The sequence below is a fragment of the Ischnura elegans genome, chromosome 5 (genome assembly GCF_921293095.1).
Source record: "Ischnura elegans chromosome 5, ioIscEleg1.1, whole genome shotgun sequence".
NCBI classification, from domain to species: Eukaryota; Metazoa; Arthropoda; class Insecta; order Odonata; family Coenagrionidae; genus Ischnura; species Ischnura elegans.
The window spans coordinates 23,342,304-23,356,439 of record NC_060250.1 but is presented as its reverse complement, the minus strand read 5'-3'; the positions used below and the strand labels follow the sequence as shown (position 1 = coordinate 23,356,439).

At 37.5% G+C, this 14,136-nt stretch overlaps 1 protein-coding gene and 1 non-coding gene across 2 annotated transcripts in view; one reads left to right on the top strand and one right to left on the bottom strand.

Moving 5' to 3' along the window:
- The window catches only part of LOC124159631 (capon-like protein), a 642,357-nt gene that overhangs the window by 541,605 nt on the left and 86,616 nt on the right, over positions 1–14,136 (bottom strand). The gene's annotated exons all lie outside the window — the stretch shown is intronic.
- Trnaa-agc lies at positions 8,509–8,581 on the top strand. Its single transcript has one exon. It is a non-coding gene; the product is annotated as a tRNA-Ala (tRNA).

Below are 14,136 nucleotides of genomic sequence, written 5' to 3'. Positions count from 1 at the left end.
TAAATATTTTTTTTTTATTTATTGGAATAGGAGTGATTTTTCACCGGTTTTTCACTTTTTTGAAATTTATGCGGGTGATGAAATATTGTTTATCGCACGACCATCTTTTGCAACGCATGCAATCTCTCAGAGCGAGTGATTAAGTGGCCTGAGAAGACTCGGGTTTTTTTCTGGAAGCCATTTTTTTTACCAGCGGCTTCTTACGTGGTTATAACTGTGGGTTCAGGTGTACCTCAGACCCCTGGCACATCAAATGAAAAACAAGGTCCGGGGGGAGCGAGGAATTTATGCACTCCGGGCGAACACTTATCTTTTTTTAAGCGAATAAAACGAGGCCATTCCCGAAATTTTCCCAAATAAAACGAGCGACATATTTCTCTCGGGACCCGCTGTGGAAGGATTAACGGTCGAGGTACATGGGAAGCCTTAACTCCTCGCAACGGCAAAGGCACTTTTGGGTCCGGTCGCCGAGACCCCCGTGCCTGCAGTAGTCCGCGCGTCAGATAAACAGATTTATTCCGAAGGGTCCGAAGACGAAACGAGGGTATTCAGGGGTCCGACCAAAACCTCTCCACGAAAACAAAACCAGCCTCCTATCCCAACGTTCGCCAGCGATGCAGGCATTATGTCCTTCCTACTAACGATTTATCTTCAATTCCGGTCAAATCCGACAATATAACCGAAAAAATCGGAGGTGATTCATATAGGGTAGTGAGAATTTTTTCCGGATTCAAAATCCAAAAGACAATACAAAAAATTAAAACTCTGACACAACTGAATAGCGAACTAGTTATTTCCAGTCAAACGTCCCCAACAGGTGACAGACAACTGTGATTGAAAACGATGGATAGGAATGACTTTCAGGAAATAACTCCACTTCTTCATTTTCAATTGTGTTTTACCGATGTAGATTTCAACTCCATGCAAGTATCACCATCTTACCATAAGCCATCCTTTATAAAAAGCACTTTCTCTTCGGTAAGAGACAAAGGTATGACAAGGCATGAGGTACTAACAGTAGATGGAGTTTAGCAATTTAATAGTTAACGTAACGGATTGGTATTTAGAAGTAATAGCATCAAAAATAAAGAAGAATAGGCGGTAAATATTACGTTTTACAGCATACATCAGTGGTGTAGCGAGAGGGGGGGGGCATAGGAGGTCCGGACCCCCTCCAAATATAAAAACACTTACTTAGCGTCATAAAATTAGACAAAAATTGAAAAATCATGAATTCACATAATATTTCTTTGAAATGTGTAGCTTTTTCGTTTATGAAAAGTGTTAAAATTGGTTTAAAACCCTTTGATTAATTCCCTATTTTTCAAAAATTTCCCCCTCTGATTTCGGACCCCCCCCGCGAACAAAATTCCTGGCTACTCCACTGGCATGCATTTTTCTTTACGAGTGAAAATATATCGCTAGATTTTCAAGGAATTCCAGCTAATACTAGTTGTGTTGCGGGTAATGAAATTACTTAGGGGATTACTTAGGAAATTACTATGTCGTCTTTTATTACTAGGTCATCTTCCATTTAGCGTTCGGGAAACAGGGATGTTTTGGTTAAATTTATTTTATGCCTTTGATTTGATGAACGCTAAAGCATTAAAAGGTGAAGTTAATTACAAATATCGCGATGTGAAGACGAGTGAACAAAGTGAAGCCTGAGGTTGTGTTAAGCATGGACCACAGCGTCCTGTTTTTCGACATCACTGCCATCACAGGTCTCAAATATTCATCTTAATTTACAGAAATTAAAACTCAATGTGTAAATGAGGGTCTTTTTATTTATGAGGCCAATTAATGAACATATAGTGACCCAAAAGAACCGAAGCTCTCCATATACAGTCAGGTCAAAACTTGGTGGCTCCCGAATGCGCAGAACTGCAGTGACTGAAGGGGAAAGTGATTGTGGTGAGGGAACTTCGGAGGGGAGGCGAAGCCCTTCACCCGCCTCAGAAAGATTGTATTCTTTCGGATTGACACTGTTAAAATACCTGCGTAAAAAGAAAAAAATGTGCATAAATATTATCTCTGTCGTTACAGGCTCATACTTGTGGAAGTTCGGTTTATCGTAAATGAAAAGAAAAAATTTGTTACATAAACCAATTTATTTTCATATTTACATTTTAAATAAATAAAAGGTCGTACCACTTTTCCACAAAATGTTTTACTGAGTAAAACGCGTTTCGGCTCACAGAGCCATCATCTTGTACAAGACACTGCAAAACATTCGAAAATCACCGTTATACCCTTGAGAAAGGTGGTTGGGGAGGATGTAAGGGACCCTCTCCCCGTTTTCTGTGGTACTTCCCACGTCGTTATTTTACAGTCATGACCAGAGTCCTCCTTCCAACGTGGGTTCCCCACGTCCCGTGGTTGTATCTTTTCCCACTGTCTCTTCTCAGTACGCCTGTTCCCACCCCCTTCTTCAAAGATGTGAAATCCTCCCCAACTCGAGGGTATAATCCCCCCCTTTTTCAAGGGTATAAGAGTGATTTTCAAATGTTTTGCACTGTCTTGTACCAGATAATGGCTCTGTGAGCCGAAACGCGTTGTACGCAGTAAAAAGATTTCGTGGAAAAGTGCTACGATCTTTTATTCATTTAAATATGTCTTACTGCCACCAATTGAAGCCTGAATCTGTTGAACTTATTCAGAATTTATTTTCAGGTACAACTAGTTTCGACGCAGCGGCGTCATCTTCAGGTACAAAGAGTAAAAGCAAAAACTTATTCCTGGACGATATGAGGGGGTGAGAAGCCAAAGGGTAGACAGGGGTAAACAGAGATAGGTATAGAAATTTATTAAGAAAAACGAACCAAATCAACTGGATATTAGGTAGTGCATTTGATACTCCACTCGATGTCAGCACAGAGCAGAGACTCTCTCGTATCCACTGGTCACCAAATTTTTATATATTTCTTCTATCAATTTCTGCACCTTACTCTGTTTAGAAAAAAGCTCTTTTGCCCCGATGCTTCTCCATATGTTACATAAATGTTTGTACATATAAATATTATTACTTGATCTATATCTGTAATAACTTTACCATTAGAGGCAACTAAAATCACTCGGAGATGGAAGGCAGTTTCAAAACATTGTTTTTATCCCTATTATCCTGCGTGGACAATTGGGAGCTATGCGTAATCACTTCTGGGGAAAAATTACTTTTGATGATGTTATCCGAAATTTCAATATCGAAATTTACTGTTGGAGAGGGAAGTTTGTTGTTTGAAATGCTCCATACCGTATTCCAAAGGGATTCATAATCCCCGCAGTTAAGGCTTCAATGGGCTAATAACAGGCCCCAATAAGCTGCAGTGAAATACCGGCGAAGTGGAAACTGATTTATTGGGCATGGAAAATCTCACTCCACTTATCAATAAACGGATTACTCGAACTTATTTTTTTATCAAATTACCCGAAAATTTCCAATTTTACAGTTCTTGTAAATTTTTCCACAGGAATCTATACACAATAGCATAGCGTTGTGATTTACCAGGCTATCTTTTAATTTTACCCTGTTTTAATCTGTATTAAATTATTATTTGTGCCTTGATACGGCCAATTTTGGAAATACTTGCTTCATAAATCCCTTCAGCACAAAACGTATTTTTGAATTTATTCAGTGGAATGAACTTACTGCAAAAAACAGAGGTATAATTTAACCATAACAATTGACGTAAAAGGAACTTTTTCAAATTTTCCGTTTTGCAAATTCAGAAATTGCCAGAGTGGTGAAAAACTGAAGGAGTTGATCATATAAAATTGAAACTGTCGATCGCAAAGTAAAAGAACGAAAAAAAAACATTTTTAACACGTCAGTCGGATCAGAACTCCAGGTTGGGGAAGGAAAAAATTGAGTTTTATAATGACATATTCCATAATCTGTCAAAAATGAAGTGCTGGATGACAATTAAATGGAAACTGTAAAAGAAAGAAGAAAAATGAATTGTGGAAGTTTAATACTGGAAGAAAAGGTATGAACTACACATATTAACATGTTAAACTTACATAGAAACTTTTATAGTATTACAATCACTGCTAGCAATTTCCCTCTAAGCATAGACATAGTTTGCAACATTTACAATATGCAATGCTCAATTTGTAGTTGATAATCATTTTTTACTAATGCACAAAATGTATTTCACTCCCAGACTAGCTTTTGGGAATAATTTTATTTGCTAGTGCCCTGCTTGAAAAACCTCTAGACGAAGTTATACGCATTCACTTACTGCACCATAACTTGTCATTGACACTGAGTTGATTTTTCAATCTTAAATGATTGTATTTCGTGTTTTTCCCCAGAAATATCACAACGCTGTTAATTGGATCAGCGAGAAAAAATAGTGTAATTTTTAGAAATTCAGAGGGAAGACAAAGTATTTAAGGCCGTTGGAAGATTAGTAGTTAGACCATCATATGAAGGGTACCGAATATGTTCCACGGGAAGCAATTCAAGAGAAATGTTAGGTGCACACCATTCACTTAAATACAGCAATAGGTATGGGCACTCACTTTTCTAGCGAATTTTTGGAACTTAAAAGAAGTGCTTCTCGCATTAGGTTCAAAGATGGGGAGAGCCTAAAATTATAAAAATTACGGGCAAATGAAATGAGAAAGGGGAGGTAGAAGCATTGGCAGCCTCGGGGAAGGGAGGGAAGAAGAAATAACGCGATTAAGGGAAGAAAGGATTCTATTACAAGGGGAAGGCGGAATGGGTAGTTAGGGGGAAGAGTGGTGAAAGCGTGGAGTTCTCGTGAGTGAATATTGGGATGAGGGTTGAAGGGTGAAATTTAAAACGAAAATACTACGAACAGCAGGGAGGAGGTTGTGCTATGAAAATAGTGGAGGTGATAGGCAAGAGAATACTAAGGACGAACGTAAATAGGAAGGTACACACATTCTAGGGTACTATGGGTTCTATGATATATTTATTTTGATTTCTTCATACCCGAAAAAGACCTCGCAATGTCCTTGCCCAATGTGTGGAAGCTCAAAGGAAATGTGCGAAACCCCTTTATAATTTTAAATTTTACTACAATTTTATAGCAAAAGGCTGGATGCGAAATTCCATTAAACTGAAATTTTATTTCAAAAGTACTCCCTATAAAAAAATACTTGAAAACGTCGTGTATTTGGCCATGATAATAGGGCCATATAAATAGAGGTATTTTGATTGAAAAAGAAGATTTAAGGGAACAGATTTTATTGCAATTCATAAAAAGATAAGAGTAATCTACTGAGAAAATACTATCAATCCCTTTCTTGGAAAAAAAATAAAGTTCACAATGACTCGACGTTAAGATTTACTCCATGATCCATGCATAATAATAACCACATCATACTTCAAAAAGCAGTGGTTAGATCTTTCCAGGGTTAACAAGATGATCCAGAAAAGTATACTTAAACCCCGATAGATAATTCTGTATCCGAAAACAGCATTAGAATTATACGACAATCAGCATTAATATGTCTCTCATCTACACTTGTTAACTATACAAACCTTGAGAAAAATAGTTTTAAATACTGAATCAAGGAATCTTGAGAATGTTAACGTCATTCTCTGGGTAAAAATAGGTTCTCAAGATCTAAATGTAATTTACGTGGGCATCTCTTTCCACCAAAAGAGAGCAGAGATGATGGACTGACAGCCATGTTTTCTTTTCGAGAGGCAAAGCATAGGAGAAATAAAAATGCGAGCAGTAATAATTATCTCTTCCTAGTATATTTTGGCAGATTCTACGCATTTTTCTCGGGTGAAATTTTTTTTTTTCGTCTTTTGAGTTGGTGGGCACTTGCGTCAATTGTGAATCAAAATACACGCCTCGAGTGCCAGGGGAACTTCAAAGGGATTTGGTCACACGTAGAAGCACGCAACACAGGGAAACTGCCAACTCTCACTCGAATCGTTAAAAAGGAGCAGAAAAGAGGGAAACTGTGCTAGGGTAGAAAGCAGGTATGAGAAAATCCAACACTTTAAAACCGTTTTCTGAGGGTGTCCACCGCAAACAAGTTGGCGTGCCAAACCGAATTCCTGGAGAGCAAATGAGTGAGCCGAAAGAGACGTCAAAAAGAATTACCATCTGATCCTCGTTTTTATCCCGGCGGAATTTTGCTGCTTCAATATCTTTCACTCAATCAATGTGAAGTTTTAATCTTAAGTATTTACTACATCGTATAATATATATTACGAAAAAATCGTCAAGTTTAATGGGACAGAAGTATTTATTGATTTTCTAGCAAACAGAAACATCGGTTGTCATTATACTTATTTAATATACCATACATATATAATATAAATACAACAAACAAAACAAATATAATATAAATCTACTCAACAATGATCTAGAAATATTTCACATTGTCCAACAATGGTCTAGATCTTTGATATTTCTAGATCGTTGATGAATAAATTTTGATTATTATCCCGCAGTATCACGGTCTCAAAGATATTTTGCGTTCCATTGAGAGACAAATAATACTTTTTTGTTAAATAAATCTTTAGGATTTTACGCTAAAATCTATAAAGTAAGAGTTTTGGAACATTTTGGCCTTATTCCTTCAAGACGCAAAATTTGTTGGAAATCTGACGATATTCACCGCTATGACATGGGCTTGAATATGAAAATTGATAGGACGTAGAAGGCAGACCATTTTATCGGCAACATTAGGGCAAAAAATATAAAGAATCATTAACAATTTCGTGGACATTCCTTTGAAAATAACCTCATGCATACAAAAGAGAAAGCATTGGAAAGGAAAGGTGAGAGGCTATCTTGATAGCCCTCTGTAATAAGCGTATCATTACAATATTCATGAATATAAATTGAAATTAGGCTAAGACCCTAAAGTTCGCCGGAATTCAGACCGGAGTGGTATTTACGCTTCTGAGAAGTAGACGATAATTACAATAACAGTCTAGTTTCAAAAAAGTTATTTTATACGCAATAGTTTCCCATTTGTTCAAGTTCAATGCACTTTTACTGTTGTTTCGTTGATGCTAATTTCAAAATCAGAATCACAACATAGAATTTATGAATTTGATAAAGGGTATAAAAAATATTTAGGATAAATTTTCGTTTTACTAAAGAATTGAAAATCTCTCTCATACCATTAATTGCGCGTCCTACAATTACTGCCTGATGCTCCACAACTGTAGAAAATGAAACTGGCAAATAGAAAAAATAGAGATGCCAATCACTGCTAAATGGTATATACATATTAGGTCTCATTCCTCCTTACGTGGCCTTCAAAATAAGGTAACTCCAATGTTCCCCCTGAAATTACTGTATATTTGGCAATGGAATGATGTAAAAAATTGAATGGTTAAATCTTTTTTTCCTGATGGATAAAAAATAGCAGTCTTATCCTAAACTCTATACAGGTAAAAACTAAACCAAATAATAGGAAAATAAAAATTTGTGACGCAAATTTCAAAGAGTTTCTCCATCGAGTTCAGATATGAGATTAAAATCATGTGCCCCATTGTGAAATTAATTGCTTATACTATATGCGAGCGAAAGGTGGTAAAGTGATCTTTTCATTCGTCCTTCATAATGGAATAACAAAGAATAGGATATGGCAGTTGGTTTTGAATTAGGCTATTCCAATGCATATTACAGCCTGAAATACGGCCTGTCATCTTTGCCCATCCCATGTGAATGTCAGAGACCTTGGCCTTGATCCTTTGAGCCAAGCAATCAATGAACATCTTTATGCATTAAATATTCAATGCAATAGCAGCGTAAAATCCAACGGCGCGCCGTTGCGGTCCTTTAACGTATCACCCACAGGTGCACTTAAAGGGTGAATATCATTACACTACGAAAATATAATTTATCTCGACCAGAACTCGAACCCAGTCTACAAAATCCGTTAAATATCTTTATTCATTTTATTTAAATTATTCTCATCCTATCTAATTCTGATCAGAAACCTACCGTCCCTTATTTTTCGCGTTAAAATTATTTTAGTAATGGTGATGGTAGCCACTTGAAAATCACTTTCGTAGGTACATTGAAGCAGTTAGAGGACACCGGGATGTGGAAAACCAAGAGCCAAATACTCATCAATGCATGGATTCGTAATAACCTATGGATAATGGCAATAAGACAGAATTGCACTGAAACTGGAGGGCCATTTTGCTGACTGAATCGACAATACAGTATATGCTATACGGATTATGATGAGTACTGATGGAAAAAGAATCATCTGATTCCTCTAGCAGCGCAATCGAGAGTATATCTCTTGCCAGCGAGGCTCTAATACCCTCTCCCTCTTTCATGGATTCACGAATCCACTTACAATGAAATACTTACTTCATATAGTTAATATGTTTCACCAAAGCCGCTAAAATCGTGAAATCTCGTTGAGAAGTCCTGGGACAGTTTTGAATTTCCCTCTTTCTCACAACCCTTTCACTTTCCTCAGTGACCTACTTCTCTGATCAAAGGAAGTGGTCAGCTGATACAGATTTAAATATTAGCCGCTACATTACCAACTGGGGGCGTAGCTCAGATGGTAGAGCGCTCGCTTAGCATGTGAGAGGTACCGGGATCGATACCCGGCGCCTCCAGAAATTTTTATACCCAGAGTAATATTTCATACCTTTAGTAGTAGCAGTAGTAGTTTACAATGTACAGATATTTTTATAACTTTTATTTCACTTAATTCCTTTCGAAGCTCATCTCTTTAAAAGGCTCATTAATAACCTAAGATAGGTGCTACTTCCTTATTTAACCAACAGTTAAAGAACAAATTCAACGTAGCTCGCAATTCTCGCAGCACCCACTTGGCTGTCTACACATCCACTTTGTTTGCGATTATCAACCGAACGAATGGCGTTATTGATTGGTGAAACTGATTGCACCTATATCAATGTACTATATCTTGTAACCGTCCTATTATGAATTACCAATGAGTCTGATCCAGTTTTGCAATTTACAACAGCCCAAAAATACAAATACGAATAGCTCTTCCCTTCGAATAGTTGGTTTTCCGGCAATTTTTCTTTTCTCTTTCATTAACTAAATCAAATCTATGAGGCGGAATGTTATGGAATTTATGGGCTGATATTACCTGAAATAATAAATACATTTTTTTGGAAATGTTCACTTTACTAATTCTGGTAGGTAATTTTATTTTTAGGTATTAAACTTTGTCATAGATATTTCTCAGATGATAACCGACAAGTGTCGATAATTGATGGAGTAATATAGTTGAAACTCATATTACCATTGAATATATGGCCTGAAAGATATCATTGTACTATTTCCTATACTCTCGATAAACAACGTTCGTAGCATCAAGTTCTTTCGTCTACGATTTCGTCACGCAAGAACCTTGTCCTTCAGCGAGCTCCACGCTTGATGCAAGGACAGTGGACCCTCACCCTCTAGGCAAAGATAGTGGCGAAGCAGCCTGCGGTCAAGGGGGTGCACTCATTGCTAGAGCCACGGATGGAGCGCAACAGCTCCCCCAAGCGACAGAAATTGAAGCCATGTGAATGCTATTCCCGCCATATTTTTCTCCACACCGTTGGTTACCTTAGTAACGCGTCAACCAAGTTAAAAAATAGGTAACACAAATACAGTTGAGTATAATAATGCCCCAAGGCAAAGAGATGATTGGAATACGAAGAACAATAGGTTATGAAAAAAGGGATGAAAAATAAAATTGACACAAATTATGTTAATGTCGTATAATTTTATATTTTGTCTCTTTGATTATTTTTTTCTATTTGAGCTAAACCACTTTGTGGCTATTTAGGCGACAAATGATTTTTTACATTTAAATTGATTTTGAAAACTTCATTTTTTATTGGTCAAGTAACTTAGTAACCCCGCACAGCTGTTGGCGGGAAGAAAAAAAACTTCTTTGTTATATGAGTTCAGGGTTACAAAGTTGAATAACGCCAATACTCTACATATTTTCATCTTTTGTACTTGTTTTTTCATAGCATGTTAGTTAATGTACAGTTAAAATAGCAAAAATATGAAAGGTTCCTGCCATTTCGAACAAAATCAATGTGAAAACCTAAATGTAGCCTACAATGTATTCATAAATTATGCAAAACAAGATATTTTATCATTAAAAAAGAGTCATGGCATTGAATTTCAGGAAAGACTTAAATACAGCATATAATTTATGAATTATAAATGGGGTACCTGAGATACCCCACAGTCGTTCGCATAAGTTCTCTAGGCACAGTCACGGATGGGATAAGCAGTAAATAATGTATGCAGAAATAAGTAGTATAAATAAAGGGTACTCGCCTTTCTTAATGTCACTCATAATAGACACCAAAAACTCACTGTAAACACTAAAACTGGAATATTTCGTCATCAATCACAAACTTGGCATTTAAGGCAGAGATACATAGAGAAAAACAGCTGAGTATATTCAAGGGCAGAATGTATAGAATGCGCTACAAGCGGCGCCTAGCATTTGGAGACAATCTTACATCACGAATTGATAAAAAATAAATGTATCATATATGATACACTAAAGAGGATAACATCACATTCAATCTCCAACCTTTCATCACGTAAGATTCTAGCCCTTTTGCGTGGTCCATGCTCGGACATGCATCTTCAACCTCGTGAGTGGAAACGATTGCGAAACACCGTCCGATCGTGTGAGACGCACATATTGCTGATGCATAGAGCTACAGATCCCACAAACGATAGAAAATGCAGCCTTCCAATTGCGCATTCGGCCACATTTAAAAAAAAAAGTGGTTACCATAGTACCGAGGGTGCGGTGAGATATTTTTTTTCCATTCCCAGAACTACATGTACTGTAATCCGAGTCCACATTTCAAGGGGCTTGAAGTCATTATCCTAGAAAATATCATCACTAAGATAAAAAGCACAACGTTTTGTTTAATATATGTAACCTTCAGGGTGGCTCCTATATTATCTAATCTTCAACATCCTGGTTTCATGTGTACTAATGTCAATGGTCTCTTATTATTTGGGCAGCCCATGGAATCCCTGGTGACAGAGCTCGTGACCTTGGAACATGGGATGACATTGGAAAAAAATGAACCAACGCAAAAGTGAAATTTTAAAAATCCAGACTCATCTCAGAGACGCAGGCAATACTTCGACAACTCCAATTGGCACTGCGGACTCAAAATCATCCACACTTGGGATCATCATCACTGGTCAACAATCCTAGGATTGGTTTGACGCAGCTCTCCACTCAGTTCTCCTATCAGCTAATCTTTTCACTCCTACGTATTTCTTCTCTTTCACATCTCTCTTTACTTGTTCCATATATTTTGTTCGAGGTCTTCCTTTTCCATTCTTGCCTTCCACCTGTCCTTCGACGATTGTCTTCATCAGGCCATCATGTCTCAAGATGTGGCCTATAAGGTTGTTCCGTCTTCTTATTAAGGTTTTCATGAGGCTTCTCTTCTCTCCTACCCTTCTTAGGACTTCCTCGTTACTAACTCGGTCGATCCATTTGATTTTCATCATTCTTCTGTAGCACCACTCACTTGGGATACTACGTTGAAATCAAATACAATGAAAACTCCTCCAATCGCTCTCCTTCTAACCTCTTCCCCTACGTGAAAGATTGAAATGTGCTCCACTGGAAAGTTTACTCATTCCCCAAAATAAAGTCCATAGCAACGGCCACGAAACGTAGGGCAAAAACCGACTAAGAACACAGGGTACTCCCAAATCACTAAATATAGCTGTAGTGACCCGCGGAAGCTATAATCAAGAAATCAGTGGGAAAGCATAGTGTATGCATCAGTCCGTTGCGTTGAAGCATGGCTACTGTTGTCATGTTGGGCGCAATTTCATCCGCATTCAAAAATAAATCTGTAGGGAGACAATGGATGAGAGCGATTCATATTTAATTCTCAGAATTAAATATATCGTGTCAAATCAATGGTTTGCGAGGTAACTGTGGAATCGTGACGTTATAGATTAAAAATTAACAGCAAATTTTACTTTTAAATCTATCGTATACCGTGTTCCCAACCATAAGAATTGAAGCGTCATCATATATATTATACGTGTAAGAGTCCTTGAAGAGTCGTATACATAACATCATCGACAAAATAAATTTTGGATAACAACCCTAATTATTCTTTTTTCTCTGTGAAACTCGGAACCGCGCTTGGAGACTTTAGTAAAATCCACTTCATTGCGCGCTGAGTGACAAAGCATCTAGAGGCCCGCTGGTGAATCCTCGGCAGCAATATTCAAGCAAGAAATACTATGTTTAGGGGCAAGCAACATGGCGGGATGCGCAATGGTCGAGGCTTGAATTTCAGTGAGCGATCCTCCCCTTGTGTGTTAGTGGGGCGCACGGCCTTGACAAAGCGGAAGCACCAGTTGTAATTGAATCAGCCTCTTCTCTATATTCACGAGTAGTACTCTGGCCACATGGCTAGAGAAGGATAGCAAAAGGAAGCTCCACACATCAAAGACTCAACTACGAGGCCCACCGTTTCTCTCAATGAAACTCCCTCAAGTACTTCTGCGTCCGCTTAGCTCCCCTGGGGAACAGACGTGGACGAAGGTTGGCTCTGTCCGGCATAAGTTGATTCCCGGAGTTCTAGGGGATAGAGATACATTTCAATATTTAATGGGACCCTCTTTGACTTTTGGCTCAAAAGAGACTTGTATCGTCTTAGGAAGGTCTCCGCATAGCCGTTCTAAAAGGTTCAGTGCCCCGAAAAGGGGTAAAAAAAAATGAAATCCGTCTATTTTATTTACTGGCTACGGCAATTGAGGGAGTTTGTGAAAATTTTAGAAAAAAATTCCTTAGTTGTTAAACATTCGGAGATTTTAATTGCATTTTTAAGTTGTAAAATAATGGCATATAAAACAGTTCATGCACATTAGATCACTAAGAATTGATTATTTGAAGACTACAACAAATCTAAAACAGGATGGATTGAGCTTAATAAGTTGATCTTACGATTACACTGACTTTTTAAATTTTGCGTCGTTATTGAAGGGTGACCGCGAAATATGCTTTTATAGGCTACTTCTTATTTCTTTACCTCAATCTAACATTCATGGGTATTTTATTTTTTTAAATATTATATTCAATGGTCTCTTAGCTTTGTGAAGAGCAAGACGTGCTGTATTTATGGAGAAATTAGCATTAACTCCTTAAGCAACTTTCTACTGATAAAGCATACGCACGGGTAAATGGATTTTGTGGAAGATATCGCGATAAGTAAAATACAGGGTAAAAACTTTGACAATGGAGATTAACCGAGCAATGGAAAGTTACGAAAAGGGCTACGTCATAATCAAGTCACGATAGCTGAATCTTGTATGAACTCATATTAACTCTTTAGAAACATGAGTAAACAAAATAAAAACGTTATGGTAGCAAATTTTCATTGTTTTGACCATTGATTGATTGTCATTAATCAAAACATTCATTGTTGATGATGTTGTTGTTGCTTGTAAATGACTGTTGATGTTTGTAAATGACAATCTACAGATCTAATAATATTTTTCACCCATTAAATATCGAACTGCAGCAACAGAACCTGGAATAAAATATCAAATCACACCTATTATGGAATTACAAAATGTCATCGAGGGCAGAACTGAAAATAAAAAGTTGAATTGGTGAAATATAAAAAATTAAAAAATAGACAGGAGGCGTCGGGTATCGATCCTGGTACCTCTCACATGCTAAACGAGCGCTCTACCATCTGAGATAAATTCAAATAATTTTATTTCTTTTTTCAAGTAGGCTCCCAGATAATATTAACGTGGTAAACATCAGAACATATTTCTGCAGACCACTCCTTTTGATACTGGATGGAAGTACGGTTCCATTGAGATTTTAAAAAATGGTGAGTCGCTCATAATTTTTAGGGAATTTGAAAGCTGCAGATAGAAATGTTAACTAAAAGTGACCATTTTTAATCACTTACAGGAAAATACAACTGCATCGGAAGTATATGAGGATGGATTTAAGATTACAATCTCAATGACGTTCATGGTGGCCCACTGAATAGAGCATTGCGATGCTATTGTGAGGGTCCCGGGATCAACCCCGGGTGGATCCCTCTGACAACCAAAACAAAATTCTCCAAGTGCGAGAATGCCCAGAGAAATGTGGTGGCCCCCCTACGCCGAATGC